General features: G+C 38.3%; 1 long non-coding RNA gene across 1 annotated transcript; it reads left to right on the forward strand.

Moving 5' to 3' along the window:
- Positions 1–13,371: 13,371 nt before the first annotated feature.
- LOC124484386 lies at positions 13,372–13,641 on the forward strand. Its single transcript, XR_006957959.1, has 2 exons — positions 13,372–13,412; positions 13,507–13,641. It is a non-coding gene; the product is annotated as an uncharacterized LOC124484386 (long non-coding RNA).
- The last annotated feature ends 1,661 nt before the right edge of the window (positions 13,642–15,302 follow it).

Consider the following 15,302-nt stretch of genomic DNA (forward strand, 5'->3'; position numbering starts at 1 on the left):
GTATATAAGCCGTCACTTCTTCTCCATCGTGGAGGCTTACTATTGGTCAAGCGGCAGTTTGTTGGAAGGATTTAATTGGTGCCAGCAGACATGCTGGCCAGCGCTGATTTGCACACGTTTGGCCAAGTAAACGTCATGACCAGAGCCATTGAAAGAGTTTTTCAATCAAAACATATTGAAAGAAAATGTACAGACAATATAGATCTGATTGTGTGCGTGTGTTTGTGCGTGTGTTTGTTTGTAGCAGGGTTTGCATTTTATGTTCATACGCTTCTACCAGAATAACATGAACTACATCCTGAAGGAAAGGAAAGAGAAAGAAAGAGGAGGACAGCAAACCCAGCCCAGTCAATAGTATGAACCTGCAGAGCCGGAGACCCCGGCACCCGATACAGAATGAATCAGTCGATTTAATCGCAGAAAATCACACAAAAATCACCCATTTGAATCAAGTAGAAGGACACCTCCTGTCCCACCAGTAGTTTAGAAGGTTGGAATTTCTCGATTTGTCTAATGATATGCCAAGCCGTGTGTGTTAATAATGAGCCAACCTGGACCTTAAACAACCCTTACAAAAAAGAAGTATATAAAGTAAACTATAAGTATACTAAAATATGGATAGTATACTTTTAGTTCACTTGTGATATACTTTTAATAAGTATGCTTAGAAAATAGTTCACTTTTAATATACTTTTAAGAAGTATACTTAGAAAATAGTTCACTTTTAATATACTTTTAAGTATGCTTTGAAAATAGTTCACTTTTGATACACTTTTAAGGAGAATACTTAGAAAATAGTTCACTTTTGATGTACTTTTAAGTATGCTTTGAAAATAGTTCACTTTTGATATACTTTTAAGAAGTATGCTTAGAAACAGAAAATGGTATACATTTCTTATAGAGTAAGATGTAAGTTTTCTATTATTATACAGCAAAAGCAGTCAAAATAATTTAAAAGTACATTACAGGTTACATTTTTTAGAACCATCTCATTCTAATTATTAATGTCTATGAAAATCTATTATGCATTGCACATTGAATCTTTTTTTGTTACTGAAGCTGTAACCTTAATTACTGCCAAAACATTCTGAAGCCCTATACTCTTATATATTATCTATTGGAGTATTAATGGAAAAAAAAACAGAAAAAGCTACTTGAGAATTTGAAGGTTATACTGTCAAACTGACTGAAGAACGAAATAACGACGTGAAATAATGAAGATAGTGTGGCTCATTGGCTAGTCAATTCCCATGATGCAAGGCGGTAAATAGTGTAAAAATGTGCTGATAAGTTTGCTGTTTGTTCGAAATACAAATGTAACTTCATGAATTTCGTTTTTAAATGTGTCTGCTTAGAATGTAGTGTTTTTTTGCGTGGTAATTGTCATTGTTGTGCTGGTTTACCATTGTAACCATGAGTTAATGACTGTTACGTTTCATAAGAAGAGCTGGATTCATGAACATGTATGTGCCGCCAGTAAGTAGCTTCTGTCAGAATCTGCGGTGTGACATTGTGAGGGGCCCCGTTGTCGCCACGTGACGCTGGATGTGAGGTGTCTGAGGGGCCCCTAAACATTTTAATTTATTAGAAAGTCATAGTAACATTTAATTTATTAAGTTTATTTTTGAGGTACTTACATTAATTGAAAGTGCACTTGAAAGTATTGCAAAGTATACTTTGAGGCTCTTTAGGAAGTATACTTCCTGAACTGAAAGTGCACTACACAGGCTACTTTAGAGTAGTCCAAAGTATACTTTGAAGTACTTGAGGAAGTATACTTGATGAACTGAAAGTGCACCACACAGGCTACTTTGCAGTATTCAAAAGTAAACCTTGAAATACACTATAAGTGTACTTTAAAGTGTACTAAATGACCTACAAAGTGGGCCAATTTAGTTTACTTAGTACAAAAAAAGTATATAAATAAGTACACTGCTAGTATCGTTAAGTAACATGATAATAGTATACTTTTTATACTAAGTATACTTACAAAATAAACTTGAAGTATACTTTTTTTTGTAAGGGAAGCAGAAGGGCAGTAGATTACAATCGCCCGTTTCATATAGTGTCCCAGTCACGAAAAATAATCTAATATTTCGTGACACATTCACGAAATTAGCACTTTTTTCGTGACTATGCCACGTTTTTTCAACCAGTGCATTTCAATGGAGAGAATATTTTGTGACCTCGCATGTTTTAATTTGCCTACCCAATTCATTTCAATGGAGCAACAATAGTGAAATGTTTTCGTGTTCATTTAAGGTTTTGTTCCAATTTTTAAGCGATAAAAAACGAGTTCATAATATAACTTGCCGTGTTCTTTTTTAAGAGGTAGGCTATAGAATATTTATTCTAATAATACCCTAACCTATTAAAGCCTACTACTTAACTACTGATCCGTGCTTTTATGTATCCTTTACCAACCGTATTCAACCGATCTTCCTATTTATAACCAAGAAAGGACTTAAACAATCGAGGAAATATAGAATGTCATACATAATGGAACGAGACCTGGACAACGAGAGCAAACCTGGCTGGTTACCCTGGCTACTATCTACCACGCTATTTTAACTTTCAGTGCGACTTCATCCCTTTCCTGGTAAGTAGCATAATCAACCTGCTCGATTTTTCATGTGCAGTCTACGTTTTGATGAAGTTATTAGCCATTATAAAACAATTGTTTTTTTTCGACTTAAATAGCTGTTTCTGATTGGACCAGAGACGTTCCACGAGTTGAATTATCCCACAACAACCGACTCTGAGTTTTCACTCCAATACTAAATCACTCCGCGATGAAACATTTGCGTTGATACAAATAAGTAACCATAACAACGGGGACGAGTCAAAGCCTCCATTTACAATTTTGAAAGACTTTAACAAGCTAACTTGTATTTACAACAATGAGTGACTTCAATATTATAACGTATTTGAAAAAAAAAAAAATTCAGAATGTACTGTGTCAGTGTCACGTAACCGCTCATCTCACATCCCATTCTCTATTCATCTCACTAGTCTAGTCAATCTACTTCAGACGGGCTGCGGCCAACACGACAGCAGTAGCAGCAACTGGCCAATTATTTTCTTCTTAAAAATCTTGATAAAATCTCAAAGCAAAACAGCTATTTATCAACTTGCCTTTCAGGTCCACAACCCCTGGTACCCTGAATTTGCCAGCCTCCTAGCCCTACCTCCTGCTCTGCATCCAGCGCTGGTCCCAGCCTTCTTCCACTAACCCCTGCTCTGCATTCAGCACTGGTCCCAACCTCCTGCTCTGCATCCAGCACTGGTCCCAGCCTCCTTCCACTAACCCCTGCTCTGCATCCAGCGCTGGGCCCAACCTCCTGCTCTGCATCCAGCGCTGGTCCCAGCCTCCTACCACTAACTTCTTCCCAGAATCCAGGAGGTAAACTAATAAACTATATATAACTACAGTTAATATACAATGGCATTCACATAATAGTCTTGTTTTTAATTTAATTTATCCCAATGTTAAATAATTCACCATAATAATACTCTGTGCACAAACTACACCTACAAATGATACTGTTGTTCCTATTTCCCCACAGACTGTGTTGGTGTAACCTAAAGTAAACACCCTCTACCCATCCACCATTACAGATGTAGAAGCCCAGCAACCCTGGCAAGTTGGGCAAGGTCACCCAGGACCATCAGGAGGCGCATGCATCCCAGTGTAACAAGACTCTCACCTCTGCACATGCTCACTTCAACAAGAGCAACTGAAAGCTGAGTGTATAGGTGTGTATGTGTGTGTGTGTTTGTGAAAGAGAGAGAGAGAGAACAAGTATGGTCGGGTTGTGATTAAAAGAGAAAGTCTGTATTTGAAATAATACATTTGCATTTGTTTTGATTATCTGTGTATGTGTATTTGTGTTGAGGACAGGGAGGGAGAGAGGGCAGCAGACGCCCCTTTAGAGCGCCCTCTGTAAGACAAGCCCTGGATGCCAGCAGCCAGACAGTCAAAGAGAAGCACAGATGACAAGGACAAAGCCAACAACACCTAAAGCCAGGCCTCCGACAGCGAATGGACAGACCCTTCATCGGGACAGACCCAAGAATAGACACCAACAATAATTGTATTGAATAACTAATGATACATAATTGAATAATAATTTGATTAAATAAAAAATCTTTATTAATATGTTGATACCACAGAGCTGTTGATTTAAGTCCCCTCAGCTACTTTTTCTCCACAGCTCCACCCTCACCTCCACCACCTTATATCACCCTTTATATTTGTGTTATTTGGAATACATTTGAAAAGTAAAGATTTATTATTATCAACTTGAAATAGTCATTAATTTCCATTCAGTATTCCTCTTTTGTTTTGGCAAGAAATGTACAATTTATGTAGGTAAGGACTATTAGAAAAACATTTTTTTTTTACCATGATGGGGATCCATTAGTAATTGAAGATTCACTGTATTTAATAGTGGGCTACTCCAACAAGTTTTTAAAGTAATTTCATATTTAATAACTTTATATTATCTGCGCTACAACCAAAGTAAACAAACCAAACTACAAATATGGTGCCTATTATCATTCAAACTTGTTGCCAGCGATTTGAGAAATGTAGTTTTCTTTTTAAACATCTTTGTCAACAATTAAAAATATACATACAAGCCACAAATGATCAATACTCAACAAGTCAAAATTTAACTGTGTTTATATGTAACCTTCACCTAGCATTATTTCACATCATCTTCAAAAGTGGTTCCGACATTATGTGAAGAGTATCAATATTGGTCTAAATACAAAATCCCAGACAGGGAGTTGTATTTAGTCCCAGGTTGAATCCTCAACAACAATAGTAAGTTAAAACATTTATATCATTAAGGAATTTAGCCACTATACACACTAAATCAAATTTTATGCATTTCACCTTTTCATGCCACTGTGAAATGTGCGCCAGACACAAGGTCTAGTCCAGCAGGGTGAAAATTAAAATGTTGTCATGCGACTTCACCAAATATGTAATTGGAAAGGGGCAATTCCACGCAAAGGTCACCCTTACCATAGAAAAAAAAAGTTGTGCCCACACAAATATTACTGTTGTTAAAATGTTCACTTAGGTCTATATTTTGTTGCATGTAAGGTCCGTGTACCTTGTGGCCATTGGTTTTTCTATTTTGCAACCTGTGTTGACAAACGCAATATAGGGCCGTAATATCGTTTTGTCATTTTAGTAACTCAAACACACATTTAAGTATTACGGCTTGTTTTTGGTTGTTTCGTTTTTTTTTTTAATAATGAAATAACCATATAACACAAATGGTATAACGAGCCATAAATCGTTGTTTTGATTATTCCATATCCTTTATGCTAATATCTGCAACAACAAAAAAATAGCCTCGTAATATCGATTTGTTCATTTTGGATGTCAGAACCAGATTATGGGGAAAGGCTTGGTTTCCGTTGTTTTGTTTCATTTTGGAATTACGGAATATCCATATAACACAAACGGTATAACGAGCCATTTAGCCTACTCGTTTGTTTGATCGGCCGTATTGTGCACGATTGGGACGTGTTTTTACTTCCGAACACCAGAGGGCAGCAACGACCTGTGATCTGTAGGCCTACACTCTTGACGACATAGCAGCAGGTTCTTTAGTAGAAGACCCACACCAAACTGGAAGCACATGTTGACCGAGTTTGCTACTTGCTACTTAGTTAATAAATCTTTGATGAACCCAAGTTTCTTTAATATATATTAGAAACATTACAAGACGGGGCTCCAGTGTGTGTTCAAACAAGGCCAAAAGGGCCCGATGGTATCAGTTAAAAAAGACAATCACACCTGTGCAAGAAACCCTCCCCAACCATCCCTCCCCCCACCTAAATTACCTTTCAGCTCTGTTGTACGTTTTAATGAAGTGCATTGAGGCAATCAGTGAGGAAATCTTCCCTTTTAAAAATAAAAAACATAATATTTTCCATCAATGTACAACACTACACTTGTTTAGCCAACATCAATGCATTCCCGCTGTTACACACCATTTTAAAATGTCCTGAGAAAGGAAATTACTGTTCTGCTTGTGACGATTCGTATAGTAGCCTATACTTCTGTGCTTAAAGTTAGTATACTAGCTTGAGACCACCGTAGCCACAGGAATGAGAATGAATGCAATTAGAAGGGCGGCTGTGTCTACATACAATTTTTCTTGTTGTTTGTTCGTAATTTAAATATTAAGTTAGTTCCAACCAAGTAGGCCTACTTTAATTGTACAGGAGGCATTCCATGAGTGCTGATATTTGACAGCCTCAGACAGCATGTCTGCCACTGGGCCTTATGAAAAGGCTCTTGTCTTGATTTGCAATGTAGCTAGGCGAGGTTCTAGACCATGAGGGGGGGGGGGGGGCAGTTACATTGGGGCCAGTGGTGCTGTTAGAGGGGCCAGTTACATTAAACATTATTGTTGTCATATCGTTTTCTTCATTGCAGTGCAAGCATAAACAGGCAAAAGCAATGGCACCCCCAGGAATGTTTTATAGGAGTGGCCAGATGGGGCCACTGAAATCTTGGGGTGGCACTCCAAAATCAAAAGCCATATCTGAATTTCAGGGATTGTATTATGCTGTTGTAGTATATAAATTAGTTGAAAACAGCAGTGGGCTGGGAAAGGGTGATGGGATCTCAGTGTGGAGAGATATATGGATTGATATGCCGGATTGTTTTGATATACAGTACACAGTCATCTTTTATGCAGGATACAGAGAGAATAGAGTATAGAGACTTAAACAATTGGAAAGCGTGAGAAGGTAAAGTGAGTGGAGAAAAAGAGAAGCAGAAAAGTGCAACACCCTCCCATTACCATTATCTCTAATTCACTCTCATCTGTGTTGTATGTCTGCAACCTGCTATAGCATGGGCCTACACACACGTTATTAAAGTCATTGGACTTGTGTGGGGAGGATTTGACAAGTGTGATGACTGTATTCCTCCACAGATACCATGGGCTTGGATATGGAGTTGGACCAGTTACTATTCACTTTGACTTGATGCCTGTGACCTGTGAAGAATGAATGGCACCATTCAATGGTGAAGGGCTATAACCCAGGGTTGATTGCAACTGGTGTTGGAAAACACATGTAGTAGGGCAGAATAGAAGAACTGGTTGGTTCCCTGGTTAGTCCTCAAAAATGTTGCAGAAACAGCTGAAAATATGACATAGCATTGCATCAAGGCCCAATTGGAGCAGAATTCATAGGTTATTTACAATTGTAGTAGGCCAAAAGATTTGTTTTAAAAGTTCAGGGGTGTAATTTGTTGGATATAAAAGGTGTAGCACAGACAAATGAAATCTGATTTTCCTGGGAACCCTCTCGTTGCTGCTCTGTGTTGTTTATGGACTTTGAAGAAGTTGAATTTGGACATTGAATATGTTCAGAACTTTGAAAACAATATCCACAACAGTGCCTCTGTCAGTTGTGTGTCTATGTAAAATGCAAAGGTAGCCCTCATGACCTCAACTTGCTCACTATGATTGCGTGGAGTGTTTCTTGCAAGGGTATGATTATCTTTTTCAACCGATGCCATCTGACACTTTTGGCCTTGTTTGAACACACACTGGAGCCCTGTCTTGTAATGTTTCTAATATATTTTAAAGAAACTTGGGTTCATCAAAGATTTATTAATTAAGTAGCAACTAGAAAACTCGGTCAACATGTGCCTCCAGTTTGGTGTGTGTCTTTTACTAAAGAACCTGCTGGTAATTCTTCAAGATTGTAGGCCTACAGATCACAGGACATTTTTTTTTAGCTAGTCGTTGCTGCCCTCTGGTGTTCGATAGTAATAACACCCCCAATCATTACACGTCTCTCCCCCTCTCTCTCTCTTTCACTTGTGCCAGTGTGCATAATACGGCCGGTCAAACAAATGAGTAAATGGCTCGTTATACCGTTTGTGTTATATGGATATTCCGTAATTCCAAAATTAAACAAAACAACGGAAACCAAGCCTTTACCCATAATCTGGTTCTGACATCCAAAATGGACAAAACGATATTACGAGGCTATTATTCATGTTTTGCAGATATTAGCATAAAGGATATGGAATAATCAAAACAACGATTAATGGCTCGTTATACCATTTGTGTTATATTGTTATTTCATTATTCCCAAAAAAACAAAACAACCAAAAACATGCCGTAATACTTAAATGTGTGTTTGAGTTACTAAAATGACAAAACGATATTACGGCCCTATTTTGCGTTTGTCAACACGGGTTGCAAAATAGAAAAACCAATGGCCACAAGGTACACGGACCATGTAACCACTCTAATCTAAATTTATAGACAATTGCACTCTTTTACATAATATACAAGTTGTGCACTCATGCAAAAAAAACATTTGTCAAGTGGCCGTTTTGTACCATTTCAAGAACGGGGTAAATTGATAAAATGTTACCATTTAGCATTTTCCTGATTGACAAGGGAATGATAGAGCTTTGTGTATACTCAGCTTGAGGTAAAAGCACAACTCCTTAAATGCATTAAGCCTCTTGTTTATGAGTCAGTGAGTTCCATGGCCAAGTCACGTCCGTAACGTTTTGTAGAATAAGTTTATGCCTATCAAACAGTGCCAATGCTACAACATCCAAAGTTTCTGTGCAAAGCATATTTATACCAATGGTTAGTTTAATAAAATCTTGCCCCTTTGTTACTTTTAAAAACTTGAATGATGTGTTATGGACGTGACGTTACGGACGCTACACAATGTAAATCTTCACAATACACTGTTCACAACACAATGGAAATGTTCTCAAATGAAACGGCAAAGCTAACAATCGTGTTTTCGGCTGTTATAACCCCTTTCACCGACGTGTTTCAGTGAAACAGACATTCCAGTCATGGTTATAGTCGGAATCATGGGTAACATATAGCCTAAACATCTTCAACGATCGACATCTTCTCCAGTGATACTGACATTTCGAGTAGCCTAATTGTCTTGCCGTAACTGTCTTTGCCATAACCTCGATCCCCGCTCAATGTTTGTAATATTTACTTCCTACTAGAGAGGCAACTCGAAAATGCTCGAGGGATTCGATTGGTTTAGGCATTTAAGGGGGCGCTCTGTAATTTGCTCACGATACCTGTTGGATCAAGCTGAGGTAGAATGGACCAGAGCCATAGAAAAAGAAATTTTTCTAAAAAAAGAATATATTTTTCTATGGTTCTGGAATGGACAGCTTCGATCAAAGATGTCTTAAAGGGGTCATTGACTGTGTTTTGGGGGTATTTGAAACAGTTTATTTGTAACTCAATGATTTTAATTTTAGTGCTTAATTATTAGTTTAATGTTGAAAATCATTATTCATGTAGGCGTTTTATGTATTTTGCAGAAGACTGGTCCAGACGCGTCACATCCATGACGTTCAAACGTCATATCCGAAATGCTGGTTTCCCAAAAAGACAAATATAAAAAAAAAAAATTGGCAACAACTCCATCTAAAAAAAGATAAGGGGTCCTTTTCTTGTACCCAGCGCAATTGACTTTGTACACTGACGCAAGTATCATTCCTATTTTGCACTGAACGCAAAGCGGACTTTTCCCCTTCACAGACGCACGTCGGTAAATTAGGGAATGAACTTGCGCCCCCAGGGCAGTTCAGCGAAAAGAGGGGGCGTGTTCCGGCGCAAACGTTCCTTGGTGTTATTTTGCAGTTTGCAAAAACAATTCCGCCACAGACCAGGAAAAAGTTTGTCTAAAGTCAATGGCGCGTTATTCAGATGCTATTTTAAGGGTGCATGCTTAGCCTGTGCGCACTACTGGCGAGGCCAGGCTCCTTTTCCTGCAAGCTACGTTACATTTCTTCCATGTCAATGATTGAAAATAGTTTCATGAGTCTCTGTGTGTGAACTTGATTTGTAACAATTGAGGCAAATTCCGTTATAATAGCAATCCGCAAGAAAACAAGCGCGCCTGCTCTTAAAGGGAATGTGAGATGTTGCTCTGATTGGTTTATTGCACGTTACGCCCAAACCACACCTATGAGCTACTTCAGACCAACTCATTTTAGATTTGCACCAGGCGCAGAGTCCTTTATCCCGCCGGTATAAAAGCAACAGCGCCAGAGTCCCGCCCACAAAGTCACTTTTTGATACTTACGTTTCAGATTGTTAAAATAGGGCCCAAAATGCCATTATCAATGCTATTTTGGTGGCCATCTTGAAAATCTCCAGTGACATTTCAGATGGTTTTCTTAATGTTAAAACTAATTCACAAGTTATTTTAGATGTTGAGAAAAGCGCGGTGAAAGTTTGATTCTTGATTTCCCAACAGATTCTGTGTGCATTTCAGACACGTCACATCCATAACAGAATAATGTCACATCCATAACGCAAGTTTTCCCTCATAAAATTCTGCATAAAAGACTACATGTTTTAAAAATGGCTATTTTTATGTTCACCTAAAACTCCATGATCATGTCAATATCAAACTTTCTACATTTGATTTAAGGGTTCACAGAGTTACAGAAAAAAGTACAGTCTCCAGAAAATGACTGTCATTTCTCGTCACATCCATAACGCAGGTGTTTTAGTAATAATTTAGTGTCTGAAAAATATTTATTCTACCCATTGAGTACTTTCAGAATATGCATGACTAATTTAAATATTGTAAGAAGCTTTGTTTTACTGATACATTTTTCTTGTCATTTTGAGTACAAATGTCACATCCATAAAGCTGGAATTGCCCAAAGGTCTTGATCAGGAGAGTAAAACAATGCCAATCTGAAGGTTCTATTTGGTTCCTGGTGTGAAATATGGACATCTGAACTTCTGGATTCTAGGTGGCGCTGTTGACACCCTGTTGGTACGAGGGTTATTGAAAGATTGTGTTTAACTAACCCCAATTATTCACTGTAATAAGTCATGACTATGTACCATAAAGGGAACTCAAAACCCTAACCCTAATTTTGGACCAAAACTGCATGTCTGACTGCAACCCTGTACTTGTATTGTACATTTGCTTAAAAGTTGGATTTGGCCCCATGTTGAATCCTTAACAACAATAGTAAGTAACAAAATATATGTAATTAAGGAATTTAGCCACTATATACACTAAATCTAATTTTATGTAATAGATAAGTAGGTAATAATTCAATAGGAGCCTGCAAAGAGCTGAAGGTAAATACGAGTGTCTGCTAAATGACTAAATACAGAATACAGAGTTACACTCCCTCAAGACTAAAGCTGTTGGATCTTCAATTCCCCATGTGTCACACATAGGAGGAGCATGGGAGAGAATGATTGGAGTTGCCCTTTATATCTTGGATGCCTTGTTACTTCAAAAGAGCTGCTCACTTCGTACTGTAGAAGTGACAATCGTGAGACGGGGAATTTCAACAGTAATGATTAGCTCGGCTTGTTTCACAATAACTTTTGCTCCTGTCAGAATAGTCATAGTGGTATAGGCTACTGTAATGACACGTTATACCAGGCAAGGAGTGAACTGTCTATTCATTTAGACTGGAAAAAGTCAATTGCAATGTATAATGCTTATACCTGTGTTGTATTGAAGTGTTTTGTCACTGTGATCTTGCACTTAGTTCAAAAATATCTTAAAATAACCTAGAATATTTGGAACCCCAACTAGGCTATTAGGAATAGCTTGGTCAGTAGGGATGTGCATCTCCATCCCTGAGGACGATGCGATACACATCTCGATGCACTACCAACGATCCGATACATTAAAGATACATAAAAGCAACTACTAATGCGATACGATACGATTCACCCCTATTGCGATGCAGTGAGATTCGACACGATGCGATTCAACGAGATGCGATGCAAAATAATTCTATGCAATTTAATATGGTATATAATGATTTATTTATTTGTCAGACAACAAATCATTAACAAAGTCTCTGACAAAAGATAACATGTATGTGTATAATGTGTGTGTAAGTGTTCTCTGAATTGAACATTTTTACACCTACACCTGGCAGTCACAACGTAGTTTGCTTCATCCTGAACATGTGGATCAACTGCCTCACACACACAATTTTACTAATTTGTCCTATTTTAAGGTTTTTCTTTAGGAATATGCAACCCAATCTTATCCCAATCGTCAAATATTGACGCTTGGGCATAGCCCTTTGGCGTCACTATACCGACGCCGGGGGACGCCTTTTTCGTCGTTTTTTGACGCCTAGGGACGCCCATTGACTTCCACGTTAATATGTTCGGCTTTTCCCGTAGAAAATTGTGAACTATGGCGTCGTATTTTGACGCATTAGGTCTCCCATAGATTTTGATGAGCGGCTTTCGGATTTTTACGAAACGTCACCATAATAAGTCGGGTGATTTCGTAAAAATCCGGCCGATGTGCTTTCAACATGATTTTTTTTGTTATATCCAAGACATAAACGTTATAAATGACATAAACCTTATTTAAGGACATAAAAGTTATTTATAAAATGGACTGATACCAAATAAACCGATCTAAAAAGGTAGGCCTATATGCATAAAAAAGAAAAGAAAAATAGAATCCATCGGGGGAGGAATATCATTTTATTTTAATCATAATTTTAAGCGCATGGAAGCAATCATGTCAAATGCACTGACAGCAAAACCTATAAATTATCCAACATTATTGTAATTTTATTATTACACACAAGTCGCCTAAAAGTTTGACGCTCAATATCTGGCTGGAACTACTTCTTGTCACCCAAACCTCCGCTCTCTCGTACTGAAAAGGTAAGCTATTATCGATGAAGTAAACGTATATTTAAGATACTATCCTACTATACAGTTTTTTTAAATTGTTTTTAGGTTGGTTTAATGTTATTATGTTTGACGTACATTGCCCGGTGCTTTGCATCACCAATAAAAATTAATTGACTTTGTAAACTGCAAAAATAGGCTAATACACTGTGCTAGCTAGTTAGCTAGTCTAACGTTATGTCATGCAAGGTCATGAACCGGTGCACTTTCATTGGACTCAGACCAATGTTTATCTTTGCTGGCGTGGTCCTTTTTACATCTCATAGCTTGCTAGGTATGACATTTATTGTATTGTATTTTTTATCTTTTCTTACTTGCAGCTGAAGTCACGCATTTTCTGGAAACGATATCGATATCCTTATTACCTCACCATATTATTACCTCACCATATCCTTGTCTTACTGCCTATTTTAATAATTTGTCAGGACGTACCTGTGTATACCTGTGTCCACCTACCTCTGTCTACCTGTGTTACGCCCTCCACAGGCTCTGCCTGTCTTTCTGTTTGTCTTTCTGTTTGTCTGTGTTTGTGTGAATCTCCAGGCTCCAGTGATCCAGTCCACCCTACCTGCACAAGATCCACACCTGCGGTCCAGTTTCCCAATAACTTGCGGTGACATACCCTGGTTTGCCCTCCACTCACCGCCAGATCGTTGTTTTTACAACCTGGTACCTACGTTCCTGGCCTCCTTGTACTTCCGAGTCTATTATCTACTATTTGTATTCAAAGTGTTCTAATATTGCACTTTCTTGTGTCCCAAAGAAACATCCCACTCGCCATCTGCCCATTTGTCTGTCTACTCTTTCAACTCAATGATGAGTGATTTGCAGTTGATGGAATTGGAGGATGAGCTCAAGAGTGTAGATACATTTCTTGAACATCTCAAGACAGAAGAGGTAAAGCAGCTTCTGTTTTGTCTATAGTTAACAGTATTCCTTCTTACCAGTTCATATAAGATACATGGAGGCGTATTTAAAAGACATGAATCAGAAGGGTTACACTACTTTAACTGCTTTTTCTGTCAGTAGTCCGAAGGCATTTCCCATATTGGTAAACCTTTCTTAAACCAAGTTGTAATTCTAGACAGAGAAGAACAGACAGAAAACTAAGACCACATCACCAAAGCCTGTTCATTGGAAGAAGAGGGACCACAATGGGGACATTGTTCACCAGCGCCCACGAGCCCTTAGAAAGCAGTCAACATCACAAAGACCAGACGAAGGAAGACATGTTTCTTCTTCACCGCCATTAGACCATGGCCAACACCTAGACCATGGTGAATAATCTTTTGTTCCAAATGCTGTATTTCAACAGTGTGTTGTGGCGATGTTGGAGTTACAATATTATTATTTTTTCTCCTCCCTTTTGAAGATTTGAATATGCGGCAGCTTGAGGACCTTCTACAGGACTAAGAGAACATGGAATCGCAAGATTTTGTTCAGCAGCCACCATTGTCCAGTTGGAGTCAAAGGCAGAAAGAGGTCCAACAATGTTGGCAACAGGCGAGGCCACAGAACCTTGACAATTTACTTTCTGCTGGGAACATCGTACAGATGACATGCAATCACTGTCACGTGAAAGAAGCTGTCATCCGTTGTGGGGAATGTATGCCCTCAGAGTGGTTTTGTGCTGAGTGTGATGGCTCGGTACATAAACACCACACTCCACACAACAGGCAAACCATCATGGATGGATTTTTCAAATACATCCCACCAACAGAGGCTGTGACACTCTGTGACACTGGAAAATACAGCATTTGTGAACAAGTTTGGCATTTCTTTTACAATTGATTGTCAATTTTCTTAACAGATCATTCTTATCTGAAATTGAAATGTGTTATTTAAGTCATTACTCACAACCCAAACATTATTAATTGTATACCTTATGGTTCTTTGCCTTGCAGATTGTTTTCTGCCAACAGCTCTACCTCAAAGGATATGCTCCTGTGACACCGCTGATGCAGCAGTCTCTGTTGGTAGATCCATCATACTGGTTTGCATAAATGGTAGGATCTTGTTAAACTGTTGAATTTTTTTATATTACTAACACGTCACTTTGGTTTCATGTTATTGATTTGCCTTTCATGTGCTTTCAGGCCGTTATGATCTTCACGTTCCGGTGCTAACATGCAAACATTGCAACCAGAAATGGGCTCCAGAAGTCAGTGACTTTGTAAAGAGTGGTTACTGGCCTGCTACCATGCAGGCACAGACACTGTTCCACCAAGATCTCTTCCATTCCTTTGAGGCTATGAAGACAGCAGCTCCAGGAATGTCCAGACAAGCCTTTACAGCAATGTTGGACCAGAGAACAAAGCAATATGGAAGCGTAAGTAAAAAGCAGTTCAAGGTCCACAAGTGGCTGTAGTAGGTAGTACATATTTCAGATTATAGACTGAAGACCTTACCACACAAAATAGTCATTTGCATCCTTATGGATTTGAAAAGTTGCATACAAAACACAAAACATACAAAGGCAAAGATGTAGTTTATCGTTTTTGAAAGCTGTATTATATTATTTTCTTTAGACTTGCAAAGTGAATGCAGATGCATTTCAGA

The sequence above is a fragment of the Hypomesus transpacificus genome, chromosome 22 (genome assembly GCF_021917145.1).
Source record: "Hypomesus transpacificus isolate Combined female chromosome 22, fHypTra1, whole genome shotgun sequence".
Classification (NCBI taxonomy): domain Eukaryota; kingdom Metazoa; phylum Chordata; class Actinopteri; order Osmeriformes; family Osmeridae; genus Hypomesus; species Hypomesus transpacificus.